This window comes from Diachasma alloeum, unplaced genomic scaffold (assembly GCF_001412515.2).
Source record: "Diachasma alloeum isolate Michigan unplaced genomic scaffold, Dall2.0 Dall_scaffold_00194, whole genome shotgun sequence".
In the NCBI taxonomy this organism is placed as follows: domain Eukaryota; kingdom Metazoa; phylum Arthropoda; class Insecta; order Hymenoptera; family Braconidae; genus Diachasma; species Diachasma alloeum.
The window spans coordinates 371,579-388,949 of NW_021680359.1; the positions used below are offsets into that span (position 1 = coordinate 371,579).

Sequence of the window (17,371 nt, forward strand, 5' to 3'; positions counted from 1 at the left end):
ACTGCAAATTTTTATGCTTAGGTCGTGTCTAGTCAGAGAGTGAGAAAAATATCATAATCTGGTGAAAGTGATAGCCATTTCTTATGTTGAATACAGACGAAATTCCAGGTATAAAGTGAGCGACAAACAAGTGTACGGTGGTCATTTGGAGTATTTGTTTACAATTTTGTCCGCTCGAGTCTAAGGTTGAGTTGACGGTAAACGCAAGAATTTTGTGTTTACGTTCTTCCCAAGTGCCCAAATTCCCCCGAAGTCAAACTTTGCCGATCACTTTAGGAGAATAATATTTGGTAAAATGTTTTTGTGTTTCAGGTGAGTGAAATGAAGTTCCAGACATCTAGAATAAATTCCAAAATAGGTCTGATCCTTTCGTTCATGGCAGAATGACAGGCGTACCGGGTAAGGCGGATTTTAAAAATTATAAAAATTCACTCAGTTTGTGAATGGCATGCGCTATCAGCAATAAAAAATCCGTGACCTAACGCGTCGATCCGAGGGCACATTTACTCCCAACGAAAATTCATCATCTCAAAAACACGAGAATTGATGAAACTTCCAATTTTTTTTCAATTATTTAACAATAATAATAAGAACCTTCGTACACTTATTTTACTTTCCATAATACATAAGCCCTAAGTTGAGCGGAAATGCTAGAGGCCACGCACGATTACCACTACTCACACTTGGGTTCAATGTCGCGACAATACAATGGCGGTGTAACCGCTAAAAATAAACTTCACTCTTCGCGCTTACTCGACCTGTTCCCCTCTCGTTTTGTTATACTACTTTCCTTTATTTTTTCCTTCACATCGAGCATCTACAGACTCCATTGAAGAAGTTTTGCAAACGCCTGGATTTCGAATAATTACGATAACCCTTTGCAACAGGCGTTGGATTTCTCTTACTCGTATCAAACTCAGTCCAATTGGTTAGTATTAGCAATATATGTGGTGATGACTCGCCAAGTTTACCCGTACTCCAATTTTTCTTAGAATTCCGATTCCCAACTAGGAATTTGTTCAACTGATGATTCACATTCCTCTTTTTTCTGAATCATGATCAATAGAGTGCACTGATAGAAAGGATTCATTATTGTCGAGGTGCTACTCACTCCATAATCGAGTGACACCATGATTTCGAAATTAAATCCATTTCGGGTGATTTCAGCAGTGATTTCAATGATTTCAGACAAAATGATTTCATGATTTCGAATGATTTCATTAATTCGAAATTAGTGATTTCAGAAAAATAAAGTTGAATAATAGAGGTGGGGCAAAACGGGTTGTGCAGATTATGAAAATTAAAACTGGCAATAATAACTGATAAATAATAACGAATTCGTTCGATTCCACTCTGCCAATCTTGAGCTAATGACTATGAAATCGGTCCATTTTAGCATTTTACTATGGCAGTGAGTACGGCATTTTATTATCACCGTTGACAGACTTGTCAGTTTCAAAATTACGAATTACTTGCACGGTTCGCACTACGCCAGTGGGCCACTAATTTCGATGATTTCATTAATTTCAGACGATTTCATGTGATTTCAAAGATTTCGAAAATGATTTCAGAGCGCTGAAATCACTTGATTTCAGTTATTTCACATGATTTTGGAGTGATTTCGGAATGATTTCATGCCAGAGTGGCGCCGTGATTTCAGGAGTGAGGAGCCCCCTCGGTTATTGTTAACAAGTGGATTTAGTTGAAGTCTAGGATCTATTCAGTCTCACCAAATGTTCATTCGTTAATAGTTAACCCTAGCCTGGTCACCAAAAGCGATCTTGCGACTCACCTCCGCGGGGATTCCCCGCCGTGGGATTTAGGCTTTAACGTTGCCGAATTCACTCTACACTCCCCGGGCGCGTTTAACGAGTTTCTAGGAACGTCGCGTCATGGGCAATTTCATTTAACACGGGAAAAAATAATTCATCTGTTCCAAATAATTTTTTTTTTTTTTTGGAATTTTGGGAAATATGTTGTTCTAAAAACTACTATAATTTTTTAGACACTTCAATTGACAAAGTCAAATTTTTTTGAATTTTTCCGGTTAGCCAGTCAATTGTAATCCTATTTACTAAAGATGAAAGAAGCGTGAAGTTGTTTTATATGGAAATATCTTGAAACTGCCTGACCGCTAATCCTCAATTTTGATTGGTCAATGAGTCACGTGAAGTAGTTGCTGAAAAAAATCCCCGGTATTTTCAAATTCTTCAAATGGCAAAATTTTTTTCTGCGTCATATTTTTCATTTTTTCATGTGTGAAGTTTATCTTTATATCAAAACATATCTAAATTGTCTAATTGTTGATCATGAGAAAAAACATAGTATTTCTAGATTTTTTTAACACACAAATTATTCTTCACTTCCCAAATTTTAACGTTTTCATATTTATCATACGCACAAATGATCAATTCTTGCTTCTCAGATTTTCATACATAAATTCTAAACTCTACAGAATTCATGAAAATTCTTCGGTTTCCCAAATAATTTGGTTCTAATTCTACGGTTATCTGGAAAACTGGAATTTTCCGAAGAATTCAAGAAATTTTTTCAGTTTTCTGGGAAATTAATTCATAACCCTCCCCCCATTTTCCAACAATTACAGATTTTAATCAGATTATTTTAAAAAGTAAAAAAAATAATTAATCGAAAATTAAAAATTATTCATTGATGTTTCACTCTTTATTTCTTAATTCTCTTTAAGTCATTATCAATATTTATAAAACACCTATGAGTATATGAAGTTTAATAAATTCGATTTCTTCATTTTTACAACAAAAAGATAAGTGCGCGCGAAAGCGCACGCACAGATCTAGTTGAAGAAAAACGACGCGCGTTGGGGTTTCCCTTATAGGGCGATCAATCTAGGGTTAACAAATTCATATTTGAGAAGCCTTGTTTGATTCGACTTTCACCTTTCAAGTAAACCATTCGTCAACTATTAACGAATATTTATTTGGTCATATTCAACTCGATCATTCGTTGATAGTTGATTAATCTCGTTTGAAATAAATGAATCATTCTATCAGTGTGTTTAATAATCGCGGAAGTTTCGATGAGTCGATATGCGGAAGTTAGACGCCCTTATACATATATCATCGAAGCCGATGATTTCAGACGAGTGAATCAGGTACAGCAAACTGGACGATTGCCTATGTGTATAGAATCACGACTCTAATGCGCGCACAGCAAACACGATGGAATTCAGATCGTAGCTATTTAAATCGTAGGCGCCTCGAGTCGAGTCACCCAGGCGATTACTGAAGAAGTAAATAACTATTAGGCCGTACGAGAATTGAATCGCCGTCGAGGAAATTTCAAAGTGGCAAAATAACGATAAAACGTAGCCTCCGGACTCGGATCCCATGGAAAAACAAAACTTTTAATAGAATAGTGAGCATGAAAAACTCTATTGACGTAAAACACTCTCAAATTTCCTGATTTTATGCACACCATTGACGGAATTTGCAGTAGAGAAAGAGGAGAAAAAAGATGGAAAAAAACAGACGTGACGTTTGGCAACACGTGAGAGTATTCATTTCAACGTGTTTACGTCAGTCGCGGGGTCATGTGATTGTTTCTACGTCCTAGAAGTATTCTACATCAATGATAGACTTCTCCGAATTATATCCATGAATATGAGTAATTTTAATTTCTGTTCCTCGAACATGACGATGTGTGCAAACTTCATCATCAGTAACTCGCTGATTCGCTCTCCCCCATACACTCGGCGTCAGAAGAAATTTTTTTAATCATTTCAATCATTTCACTCAGTTCTCTGCGGACATGAAATCTACATAGGCTGTGCTTTGCAATGGTTGCGTGGTTTTCGTCAGTTAATAATGTGTTTTACCACGGCGGCCGAGGTGGGGCGCAACGAGCGAGGCGGCACGGCGTCCCGGCAGTCCAGAGCGTCATTCTGTGAAGCGCGCGCAGTCCCACGCGGAACGTGCACCTCGTAATTTCGTTTTTGTTATCATTTATAAATGAATAATAATTGCAATTATCCACTATTCTCTGGGGACATTCAATTGATAAAGAGGCGATAAACACGCGTGTGTGTCAATAATTGTGCCATCACTCCGGAATTAATTTGAAAATAGAATAAATTGAGGAGGTGATACGATTGGCAACGCGTGTCCACGTGGGAATTTGTGCGAAAAAATATTCAAGACATTGCTAAGAACATTAGAAATTCAGTGATTATCTTTTCATGAACAATTTTATATTCGAAATAACGACAAAATATCAAGTGAGTGCGGAGATATTATAATTTGAACGGGGATAAAAAAAAATGATTGAGCAAAGGAGGAAAACCAATGATGCAAAAATCTATTGGGAAATAAAACGGAAGAACTTCAAAAAAAAGGTAATAAGCATTTCATGAGTCAGTGGAATTAATTCTCAAATTTTTCGTAAAATTGTTAGCTCATCTCTTTTCTATTTCTTCTTTTTCGTTAGCATCATGTAACCTTGCTCTGCTGCGCAGTTCGTATTTTGCGTAGTTGAATTAAAACGGATTGGGATTTTTCTCAGTAGCTATGGCAGTGGATTTTCCCGCTCTTTTTTTTTCCTCCACTGTAAAATTATTACTCGCCTATCTAGAGAGAAACGCCGAATGCTCGTCGGTATTTGTGCTAGTGACTCTCTGAAACGGCGCGAGGTCGTTTGAGAGAGTACCAGTGGGCCATGGAACGTTATCGGACGGCAGAGGGGAAAAAAAAAATACATGTATAATATTAAGAAGTGAAACGACGTTTTACTTTACTATCGATGTACAGTGGCTGCGTCGCAAACGAACTGACGTCTACTTACGTAACATGCTTCTAACCGATAAGCCTTTCTCTCTTTCTCTCAACCCCGTTTACCCCCGCCCGGGTACTTACTCTCCAGAGCCAAAAAGGGGGAAGCGCGGCGGCGGAAGGGGGGGGGGGCTCAGTGCGCATGGTGGCAATTCAAGATGGCGTCAAACTAACGCTGCGTGCACGTGAACAATAATATGTTCGGGGAATTTGAGACTTTCCACTCACTTGTTGGAGTAAAAAAATTATTCTCATTATTTTAATTTATTAACGACGAAATTTCGCGAGTAATTTGGTGAAACCGACTCTTTCATTTTTTTTTATCGAGTTTTCGCGGAATTATTCGCTCGAGAATGGATCGGAAAATTCACACCACGATTTCAAGATTTGACCATGTGTGTGAAAATCTACCGGTATCTATTTTTTTTTGTTCGGGAAATAGCAGGGACCACACCCGCTAGGTACATTTATGTTTTATCAAAGTGGAGAATGAATCAGCAAGGAGACTTGAGGAGAAATGAGTCAGTTGATGATCCAAGAAGCTAAGAGTCTTAGATTTCAAGGGATATTGCTGACTAACGTAAGTTTTTGATGTTTTTCATTGAATTTTTTTATGATTCATGGTAATTCTCGCGTAATATGATGACGAGAGGTGCTTCTGCGAAGGAAAATGGTGAGAAGCCGACTTTGTGGGGAAAGTAATGATGGAGAATTTGTTGTGGCATTTTTTAGATTCAATTCCAGCGTTTCACTAATTTCCTTTTGGTATTGGTGGAGCGAGAAGGACAGGGACACGATTTTACAAACGCTGTCATTGGAAAATTTTCAAGTCCATCGACAAGCGTTCTCTCTACGACGTAGTAAGTTAATTCGATTAATCGCAGGCGCCAAACTCGATAGTCACGAGTTGAATTTTGATGGCACAGTTAGGAAACAGTGGATACTGCTGTACTCTATGCATGTAGTTGAATTTTGCAGAGGCATAGGTAGAAGTTAGGAGGAGTGTGCTTGTAAATTGCAACAGGAAATTGTGCACTTTCTTCGCTGTTTGGGGTGGGTTTAGTTTTTTTTTGCATTTGTATGTTGTCGGATATGAGCAAATTGGTTCTTGGGAGGTTTCATAGTTCTTTATGTTTATCTGAATCCTCAATAGATACTCGAATCATTGTAGCGATTAGAATTCAGTAGCGAAGTGGTGAAATGCTTCAAGTCGACTCATCTCCCAGTTCAATTTTTGGGGAATATTTCCGAATCTAAGGGAGATAGCGAAATTTTCGTACTTACAGTGGTTGTAGGTTTCAATCGGCTCCACAAAAAAGGTTATAACAAAAATTTCGCTATCTCCCTTAGACTCCGCGATATTCATTGAAAACTGGCCAATAGTCAAAAATTGACTTGAACCGTTTTACCACTTCGCCACTGAATTAAACTACTGAAAATGCAGTAGCGAAGCGGTAAACCGGGTTAAGTCGATTTTGACTTTTGGTAAGTTTTTGATGAATATCTCGGAATCTAAGAGAGATAGCAAAATTTTTCTCATGACCTTTTTTATAATCCTCAATTGGCTCCACAAAAAAGGTCATGACAATAATTTTTCTATCTCTTTTAAATGCCAAGATATTCGTCAAAAACTGGCCAATAGTCAAAATCGACTTAACTCGGTTTACTGCTTCGCTACTGAATTGTAAAAAAAATGAAGAAATTTCAGGAGTAAAGAATATCAATAGTGGCAATTATCCAAGTCCAGATTATGCAATTGAAGCCAAATGCTAACGTATAAGGATTCAGGGGCTCTGAAAATGTTTATATGTCTCAATGTATTTTGCCGTTTGATGTTTCCTACAAAAAGTCCTTTGGAAGTCTTAAGTTAGTACCCAACACGCCGAGGACAAAAAAGAAATTTTTTTTTTTAAATAGGTCTTTATTTGTATCAAGAAACTCATGGCTCGAAAATTAACAAGAATAAAATATCTCAAACTGAGAAAAGAAACCTTTCGTCAAGAGATTTTGTACTTGTCCGAAAGATGAGGGGCAATTTGTTCACAACAAGAATACAATTTCTCAACCCAAGTCAAGCGGTTTTTGCATTACAATATTTTGGATTTCAGACTTGAAAACCATTAAATGAATTGATTCCATTAAACTTGGTTTGAGAAATCACTTTCTTATCATAAACAAATTATCCTCGTCTTTGGGAGAAGAACAAAATCTTTTGACGAAAGTTTTTTCTTTCTCAGTGTAAGATATTTTCTTATCAATTTTCCAGCCATGAATTTCTTGGTACAAGTGAAAACGTGGTTATCAAAAAAATTGTTCTCAGTGTATAAAAGATGCCACGTTTTTCGATCAAATTGTAAAATTAAATTTCTATCTTGCAGATTAAGGTATTTTATCAGCCACAGTTAGAACATAACCTCAATCAGGGATTTCACATCGATTTGCTTACACATAAACAGGTCACGAGATTTTTCAGAGGTCTGAAATAGTTGTTATTTGATTGATAATTAGTTATTATTACGGCGAATCTACACGTGAAATTCCGCCCAGTTTCCGGGGAGATATAATTTACGAATTATTTTTCCGGGCGACAGTTTTTTCCTCACGCAAATTACTCGTTTTCTTGTAGGGAGCTTGTTTCTGATCAATTTTCTAGGGTTCTCATCTTCAAGCAATAACTGCACAACCTCGATAATTAATATCTTCTGAGCTGAACGTGAGAAATTCATGAAAGAATCAAGAAAATGGAGGGAAATAGCCCCTTTCGAATGAATTAGAATACATGGAAGTTCAATTCGGAGGGCTTTAGCTATAGTAAACTTAATTACCTGAAGATTTTGGAGCTAAGAAGACAGAGAGATTCGTTTAAAGTTTTAGCCCTTGAAATGAAAAAAAAAAGTCGTGGAAGTTTATAACCATTTTGACCGCGCATTTATGTTCCAAACGGATCTTTGTAAATTCAAAACAGAAAATTATTGAAGAAGGAAATTTGTCTTTCAAAACCACCTTTAAAAATCTCACCCTCATATGCAGCTGAAACTAGCGAAAATTTGCCAATGTAAAATTCAATTTAGGAGATTTTTAAGGATTTAAGGATTAAATGATCGTATGAGCAAACTTTTCTCGAGTGGAAATAAGTTTGCTCAAGATTTACCGTATCTCGCTATAAAACAGGTTTTTCTGACCATTGGCCCCATGTTTTTTATAGATAATGTTTATAACATTCCCCGGCTAATGACAAAAATTCCAACTGGTTGTACTACATAGTTTAGGAGATAATAAATAATGAAATGCGGGTTTCTTCCTTCGAACACGCGAGACATACACTGTTAGAAATTTCTTGAAATTTCAGTCACAGCGTCATCTGAAATTTCGATGTTATGAGGTTGAATTCAATTTCAAATGAAAGGGTTCACTAAATTTCTCATTCATCTTAAAAGTTCAAGAAAAATGGGTTTTTCATGTTAAATAATCATTGATTTTTCAATGAAACCTTGAATTTCCAAACTCATCGTGAAAATTGAACATCACGTACAATTTAATTTTCAATAGATTGAGAATTCCGAAAAGTTGTTGCCTGAATTTTCAAAATTTTCAAGGCGTTTCAGTGCCGTATGCACCTGAAAATCGAGAATTACTTGAATATTCAACAAATTAACTGACTTATCAATGTAGAAATACACAGAAATTTCATGTAAGTTTGTCGTTGAAAATTTCAAGCTTTTTCGCTTGAAATTTCAAGAGTAATTTTCTAATAGTGTAGGCCAAACGGCAATTATGGGTCTCCCTGAACCCGATTTTTTCATCTTATGAGAAAACGGGTCTTAAAACATGAATCCGTAGTAAATTGATAAATTCCGACTACGTCGAATTTGTTGTGGAATTTTACAGTACATAATTTCTGCGATATTCAGCTCGCAAAAAACGGAAATTTCGTGAAATTATTTCGTAGTTGCTTTAAACAATTAATTAACAAATAATTTTTCATTTGATTCAAACAGTTAGTGTTACCTACATCGACAACATATGAGGATAGAAAAACTCAATAACTTATGAGAATGCAATAAATTAGGTTATTTAGAATTTTTTTCGGAAATTCATAGCGACTAACTTTGGGTTGTATTGTCTTGGGATATCTTTTCTTTAAAAAAAGCATGGCAATATCTCGAATCGAAAATAAGAACTTGAACATGGCGGATATCTCGAACAAATGGAAGGAGTAAGGCGGCTTTGATGAGTACAATCGTCTTGCATCGAATTTTCGTGAAGCTCACCTAACAAACAAAAGAGAATTAAATACCATTCTATGAAACATGAGTAAACGGATTATAATTGTTCAAATAATTTAGGTTAGAGGAAAATAGAATGATTCTACTTTCTTAATATTGCGATTAGAGTGAACAGGCCATTTGCTGGATGGTTAAGGGAAATTCAAGTTTCGTGGTAGGATCTAAAATAAAAGAATCACGTAAATGGAAATATGATGGCTTCCATACCTTCACGAATGTTTTAATTAGCAGAAAAAATTACCTTGAGTGAAAATAAAACAAAGAATCATTAAATTAAGAAATAGTTGAATGCAGCCGAAATTCCTAATTTTTGGATGACTTGGCCATATTTTTTTTATTTATTAAATGTCGATCAATAGAAAAAATAACTGATCATATGATTATATACGAGTAATATTATTGAAAGGTGAAATAATCAGTACAATTTTCATTTTATTTATGGAATATTCAAGGCAAGTTGAAATCGTCCAGAAACTAACCCCCGTGCAGAAATTGACCTGTTTACACTTCTAAGGTTTTCGTCGAACAAAGTTTATTAGAATTAATAGCTAGAAATATGAGATTATTTCACACTTTTGACGTTAAGAATAGGAGAATCTGAATATAATATAGTGAAAATGGCGATTAAGGTTTTTACTTTGAACAAATAAGATTATTTTTTCCATTTCACCGTATACCTTTCGGGTTTTCCAGTTTCTCATTCCTTCATCCCGTGTTTGCAGCTGATGCTCTTTCCGACTTTTCCAAATAATGTTTCCTTCCTGAGGTGTACCCGCGCAGTCACCCATCCATCTAGTGACCACACTCAGCGGTACTTAGCTTCCCAAAGCTAAGCCTGCCCACCACCGCAGTGCGCTAGCCCCGTAGGGCAACAAATTATATTAATATCCAAACATAAATTATTTTATGTGAATAAAAAGTAGCTGTAACTCAATATTCCAAATGAAGTTTTAATTTTTAATTTGGAGTTTAATTTAATAAATTAAGTTTTAATTTTTAATTTGAAGGGAGTAATACATGGGAATAATACTAAAGGAGTATGGTACACGGAATTATATTGATGAGATGAACAACAGATTAATTGAATTACTGTGTGTACTAAATACAAATTAATAACAGTGCGGGCACGCAGTTTTCCCAAATAATCAGCAAACATTGAATTCCAGAAATTTACACTCTAAAGTATCTTCTAGGAGGAATTGATTTGTAATTATGATTAAAATCGTATGCAGTAAGCGTAGGAATTAAAACATGAGCAAATCATTTATTGTAATATGAAAATTTAACAGTTGATAAGTTGGGACATATGATTCTCATCGGTCGTATTGTTTTTTGCAGTGAGAATGATTATAAACAATTGATTGTAAAAAGGAATATCGAATCCAACAGGGAATAGGGCATCAACACGACGCCGCTTGCGGCCGGGGTGACGTTACCTTAGAAATGTTTGGACACCTCTAAATTCGCCGAAATCGTATTTTCCACTGACAAATCTTTTGTCAGTTTCAGCTTCACTACCCTCATGCACATTCCGACCGATTTATTCATTTTATGTTCTTTGCGTTTATTAAATTTTAATAACTGTTATTTAAATTTCAACAATTACTGCAATAAAAACAAATTTATCTTCTCATGATTTATTATATATTACCATAGAACGAAAACCGCAGACGTAGTTTTATTCTTCAGAGTCTAATGAGCATAAAAAATGAAAAAAAAAAATCGAATCGCACGAAAATTATTTCACAAGGACCATTTTATATCGAAACGGAGATGGTGCTTGTTCGGGACGTTTTGTCTTGAAATACAGGTCAAAGTGGATTGGATTTAACATTTTTCCCACTCGTGTGGATCTTATAATCATGTATCAAAAGTCGCCTGATGGGTTCCTTGATCAAGTAAAGACATTCAAGTTTCACTGTAATCTCCCGTTAAGGGAATAATATTGCGCAGGAATTGCCTCTCTCCAAATCAAGCTAACTCTGGATACTTGGGGCGGAAAGCGAAAAAAATCTGCAAAAGAATGCAATTCTGAATCCATTTTCAAATGTTTCAGCGGATTTATCCGACTCATGAAGAATTGATGCTTCTTCTCCATTAAATTATTAAAATTTTCCAAGAGAATCATGAACAAGAAGTTGTCCTCATCAGACTACTTTAATCGTTTATGAAAAGTTCTCAGGTTATGAAATTGAACTAAATTGCTCAGTTATTAAAATTTAATAGTGTCGAAAGTACTTGCTAGAAGTCTCAATGCATTCCTTATGTTTGAAGAAAAAATCGTTCCAAAAGTTGTCATTCATCACAAAAAATCCTTCTGAAACAATGACTTAATACACTGATAGAATGGTTTAGTCGAATCAAACGAGGCTTTTTAACTATTACCACGATTCGTTAACTTATTAACGAATCGCGGTAACAGTTAGGAAGCCTCGTTTGGTGCAACTGAATCGTTCCACCTTTTTTATCAGTGTACAATTCATGAACAATTGATGTTTAAATTTTTTCAAAAGAATATCCATAAAGCGAGAATTGCCCGACACTGGGAGAAAAATCGACATAATATCATAAAAATAATTTATTGAGTGAAAAACATCGCATACATATTCGATGAATTAATGGTAAGTTTCCGGTAAGGAATCAATGCTCTTAGAGTTGAAGGAGTAGGATACTCAATAAGAAAATTATATTTTTTCTAGAAATCAGAATTCCTGAAAAGATAAGGGAAGTTTGAAAGCAGGAAAAAAAATTATTGCTTTCCTCGAAATCATCGCCATAGAGAGCAAGCAACAACTATATTTTAGAAAGACCCAGAAGTTTTTCACTATAATGAGAGCAATATCGTCATAATATCACAAAACTAATTTCTTCCACCAAATATCATTTCTTGAGGATAAATTTCTTGGGATAAGAATTCCAGATCATGTGCCAGACAGTGCCAGATTTTGGTAAAGTGTTCATGACTTGAACACTTCATGATAACGGGAAAATTTCTTGCCACAAGAAATCGATTTTTTCGTGTCAGAAGATGAGGAAATGACTAAAAATATTAAAAGCTTCGATTCAGTGGATCATGAAGCAGACTTTTATGTTAAATGAATGGAGAGTTTATGCAGAGAAAAACCTCCACGTATTAAAAAAATAAGCGTCGCTTATTACGGTCAATCGCTTTGAGTTCAAAGCGAAGCAATATCTTCTTTTCCTTCTGTCAAACTATTCTTGTCTTTTGAGGAATATTACCTCATTTCGAAAAAATACATCAGCTTTTCATTCAGTAACTTCCTTCTTAGCCCGAAGAGCACCGATTTCTTCTCTGAAACCTACCATAAATTGATCAGATATGTATACGATGTTTTTCGCTCAAGAAATGATTTTTGTGATATTATGTCGATTTTTCTCTTGGTGTGCATAAATTCTGGATTCATTCAAATGAAAGCCTCAGATCCATGATTCTCTAAATCGGAGCTCCTAGGATTTTTAGTTATTCTCCCATCTTGTGACACGTAAAAAAGGATTTCTTCAGGCAAGAAATGCTCACTTTATCGTGAAGTGTTCATGTTCAACTCATGAACCAAATTCTTATATTGTCTCAATCATTATGTATTCTTGTTCCAAACGATTTATTCTTAAGAGATGAGATATTTCGCGCAAGGAATTAGTTTCGTGATATCAGATCAGTATTTCTTTCAGTGTACGCCGAATTAATTTTCTTCGTTTCGACAATTACCTGTTCAATCAGAAATATCATTCCTGCCTTGAAAATCTTAATACCCAAAAGAAATCCCAAAGAATCTCAAAAGAAGTCCAAAAGAAATTGAGTGGAAATTTAAAAACCCACAAGCGCCGCATTCTAATACTTTATTTTTTAAATCTGGAAGATTTGTTACGACACCCTGTCAGTTTGGATATATCTCTGTGAATAAACATGCACAAATCGATCATTAAGTCTGCAATTTTGAGGCACATTTTTTCTTCATTGAGATTCTAAAAAAGTGGATAGTGAACGAACAATTCCTTCCAGTTAAAAAATAATCCTTGACTTTCTAAAGAAAATGATCAATTACGGATGACATTCCTCTGAAAGATTAAGCCACCAAAAATCGTCAGAGAAGCGCAAAGAGAGTTGTACTGACTTTCGATGTTGAAAGAGAAGAAAAATGTTCAGTTCTGGAATTTTAGAGTAATTACAGGTCATCCTGAAAGTCCTGAATATATTTTTGCAATTTCAGAAATAAAAATGGTTCCTGACCTTGATTGTTACCAAAAAATCCCTTGAAAGTGTTGAATTCTTTGAACATACTCCAAAGCCGTATGTTTTCCAAAAACAATTTATAATTTCAGAAGTCCCTCCATATTCTGTAAACGTTCATCATTACCAAACAATTATCTATTATTTGAAAATAACTTTCCAAAGAATCCCTACATTTTTCACTTTGAGAAATTTTCATCATCAATTCAATTTGAATATTGAATTCATTGGATTCATTCGATTGGATTACTCTCACGTACAACTAAATAATAGATTATTCCTGAAACTCAACATTTTCATCAGTTCTCCACATGAAATACTTTCCCTCAACATCCAGGAATTCTTGTTCCTCCTAATATCAGATGCGAGTATAATTCATTACCATCCACAACTCTAAAAAAAGATTCCATTCTCATGCCCAAATTTCTCGCGTTCCAATCCTTTCTTTAATGTCAAATTCCTCATAATCTGTCTTTTCCAAAAAATTTTGACAATCCGAACGATGAAGACAAATAGATGCCGTATCAATGGCGGATCCTCTTGTTCACTGGTGCGGCTGGTTGCTTGGGCTATCTGGCTGCCGTGATCGTCATCGTTTCCGCCTCTACTATATTCGGATTGCAGAGCCTCTTTGGTTGATATCCTCCTCCCACTCCTCCTGAACCACACGGACCTCCCATTTCTTCCCATTTTCAGATTCAATTACACCCTATCTTATCGATGATCGCGAACACTAGCCTTTCACGGTGGTTGAAGGTATACACCAGACCTTGAATCTCAGGGTGAGAGAGAAATCGCTATCTTCACTGAATGATGTTGGAGTTTCCTTCAATTTGAACCATTTCCATTGTCGTTTGACCCTGAAATTCAGAAAAATAATCTCGTTAGTTTTTGAGGCCTTTTTGAGACTTCTTTGGAATGTGGTTAGACTAATCCACTGGATGAATTGCTTCTTCAACTCGAGAAAACGTGGGAAACTCAATAAGTGCTTCTATCACTACAGAAGAATTTACAGTATGGATAAATTTAACAACACTTAGTTCCACTAATTGTCTATACTTTTGGATTTTGTTTTGGTTCGTTTGATTATATTTAGTATTTAAATTTTAGCCCTTTAGAGCACAGTATTCGATGCCATGAAGTACATCCAGATCAGTATTTCCATAAATATTTCCTTTTAGCTTTGCAATTATTTGTTCAACCAAATAAATTATCAAATATTGTGATGCTGCCATTTGCTTGCCCATATCTTAAAGGGATACGTCGGTGAAATTTAAGTTTTTACTGGGTCTTGGGACCCATTGAAGAGTTTGTGATATATGACGGAATTATGGAATAACTAGAGAAAATCGCGGAGCGCATCGATTTTGCTCCGTGTAACCACGAAAACTTAATTTTTTCTTATTTTTATCTTCAAAAAGCTCCTTACGCCGTTGTTTTCATACGATTTTACCTTTTTTTTAAATCTTCGTTACACTAAAAAGAATAAAGTTAAGCATCTGTTTTACTTTATTCGCACCAGCTCATGAATAAATGAATTTTGAATTTCGTAATTTTTTCGTGTCTCTAGAGTAGAGTAACATTTATGAAATTCAAAATTCATTTATTCATGATCTACTGCGAATAAAGCAAAACTGATGCTTAACTTTATTGTTTGGAGTGTAACGAAAATTTAAAAAACAAGCTAAAATCGTATGTAAACTATGGAGCAAGGAGCATTGTGAAGGTAAAAACAGGAAGAAATGAAGTTTTTCGGGGTTATATGGGGCAAAATCGATCGGGTATGCGATTTTCCATAGTTATTCCCACATTCCGTCATATATCAGAAAATGATCAATGGATCCCAAGGCCCAGGAAGACTTTTAAACTGCGCCGACGTATCCCCTTAATGCCAGAGATAATCAATCCTCAATACCCTTCAAGTTTACAAAATTTGATATCTTCATTTATTTGCAATGAAGCTTTCTGGCAGATTCGATAATTTTGAGTCTCGAGGTGTTACTATTGATTATGTCATTCTGACAAATTTCTGCCAATTAGAGCGCAGCATTCGAAATCCCACATGAAGAGCTACTGTAACTTTTCATTTCAATAACACTCCATTATTTTTTTTTGTCAAAATAGTTCAGTCTGATTGACTGAAATTCGAATAAAGCAAATAATCGGTTGTTAAAAAATGGAATTTTTCTGCAAACCGCACTCGTTTCATTGCAGGGAAGCTTGAGGGAAATATCCGACGAATTTTGAAGGTCAAAAGGGGTATTCGGAGAATAATTTCAATTCTGATTTTGGCCGATTAGGGTGCCGTGTTCGAGGTTGCGTGACACTTTTCACCAAAAAAAATGTAGAGAACATTTGTCAAAACAAGGGAAACCAATTGATAGGCTATTATGGAATTATCCAAATAAAACTGATGTGATGGTGTCACATGAACCCGAATATTGCACTCTGATTGGTCGCAATCAGAATTAAGGAAATTGTCCGATAAATACCACCAATAAAAAATTCGATAAATACCATTCGCGCTTTGAAACTGATCCACTATTTTTCCCAAACTTCTCTGCCTAGGAAAATTCTGTATTTAATTCTAAAAAAAAACACTCATCCTGCGCACTCTAGATTTTCAACTTGCACGATTTGGCATATTCTTTTCTGTGTAAGGAAATTATCGGGAAACAACCGCTAGTTTCGAACCTCTTGGGATATTACTATTGGCAATCACGCGTGTCAATTTTCCATATTGCGACTTTGAATTGAATTTTCATTCATCTTGGGAATTGAAAAAAATAGTTTCTTTCTTTAAAACATTTAACGAATGATAGAGTTTTAATAATCACATGAATTTTGAATTTCAAGTTGAAGAAATAACATAGCATTGAATAGAATTTGGAATAGATAAAAAAATTTGAAGAAAAGAATCACCGGAATTTTCATGATTTTCTAGCAGTTTTATCAGCACTTAAAATTATAATTGGAATTGGAATAATAATTGGAATATTCATTGAATTCCCATGATATCCAATGATTTTTCTGCAACAGTTGAATTTTCATATACATAAATCAGTTTGTAAATGCGCTGGAAATACTTAGGAATCCAGTCGAAATTTTGTGTCAGTGCGTGGAACAATGGAAGCTCAACCGCTCATAGCGAAATCGTATTATTATTTTTAAATAAGAATGATACGAAGATATTACACAGAAAAAAGTTCTATTTTTTGGGGATATATTCGTTATTTGTACGCAATTTATCCTCCAATGCCAATTTTTAGGATTATGTCGCCGGAAATTATTAACAAAACTTCTAGATTCAAAAATTCTTCATATGTTATATTCAAGAATTCCGTAAACCCCTCAATTTTTTTTCTGCGCAACACTAACCCTTGTACCCAATACCTCCCACAAGGAGAAAAAAATATGGAAAATTACTGATTAAACAATATGAACTGTAGGATTTTACGTCCAACAAGAAAAGTGATGCAGATGTAAATCTCTTTCAATATATGTCCGTCGCATTTCTTCTTTTCAGTTGATATCTCACGGTACATACACGTTCCTTCAATGTTTTTGCATGGATTTTTGGAGGAAATTTTTCTCCCATAAACTCACACGCGCCGAATAATAATAGTTATGACGGAAACGAGATGAGCGAAATTACACACTGAGCAGTATAGGCATCGCCACCCTTACACGCCTCACACAATTGCCAAAAGATGCTGAAGTTATTGGGGGAGTTGATTCGAACGCGAAATTATCCATCAAAATCAAATTCCATTTTGCCCGGGGGAAATTGTCCATAGACAATTGAGTGCCCAAGTGCCTGACAAATCTAACTAAATTCCCATCACCCCATAACTCACCTAGCACTGATTGCTCCATTCGTTTATCAAAATTTTCCAGCCTTATTTAATTACGAAAATTCCACTCCCCTCAAATTATCACCAGACACTCGACTTCTATTGCGGAAGTCCAGAGAGCGGAGGAGAGTGAGAGAGAGAGAGAGAGAGAGAGAGAGAGAGAGAGAGAGAGAGAGAGAG

The 17,371-nt window shown here is 35.4% G+C and overlaps 1 protein-coding gene across 4 annotated transcripts in view; it reads left to right on the forward strand.

The window, feature by feature from the left end:
• Positions 1–17,371, forward strand: part of LOC107048516 (serine/threonine-protein phosphatase 4 regulatory subunit 1) — a 65,290-nt gene that overhangs the window by 16,634 nt on the left and 31,285 nt on the right. Inside the window, exon 1 of one of the 4 annotated variants that reach the window (XM_015271710.2) lies at positions 3,944–4,369. The exons of 2 other annotated variants lie outside the window; for them this stretch is intronic. The gene's annotated coding sequence lies outside the window, so the exon portion shown is untranslated. Of the gene's footprint in view, positions 1–3,943; positions 4,370–4,977; positions 5,383–17,371 lie in introns of those variants that run through there. One more of the 4 variants, XM_015271709.2, reaches the window with a different exon arrangement.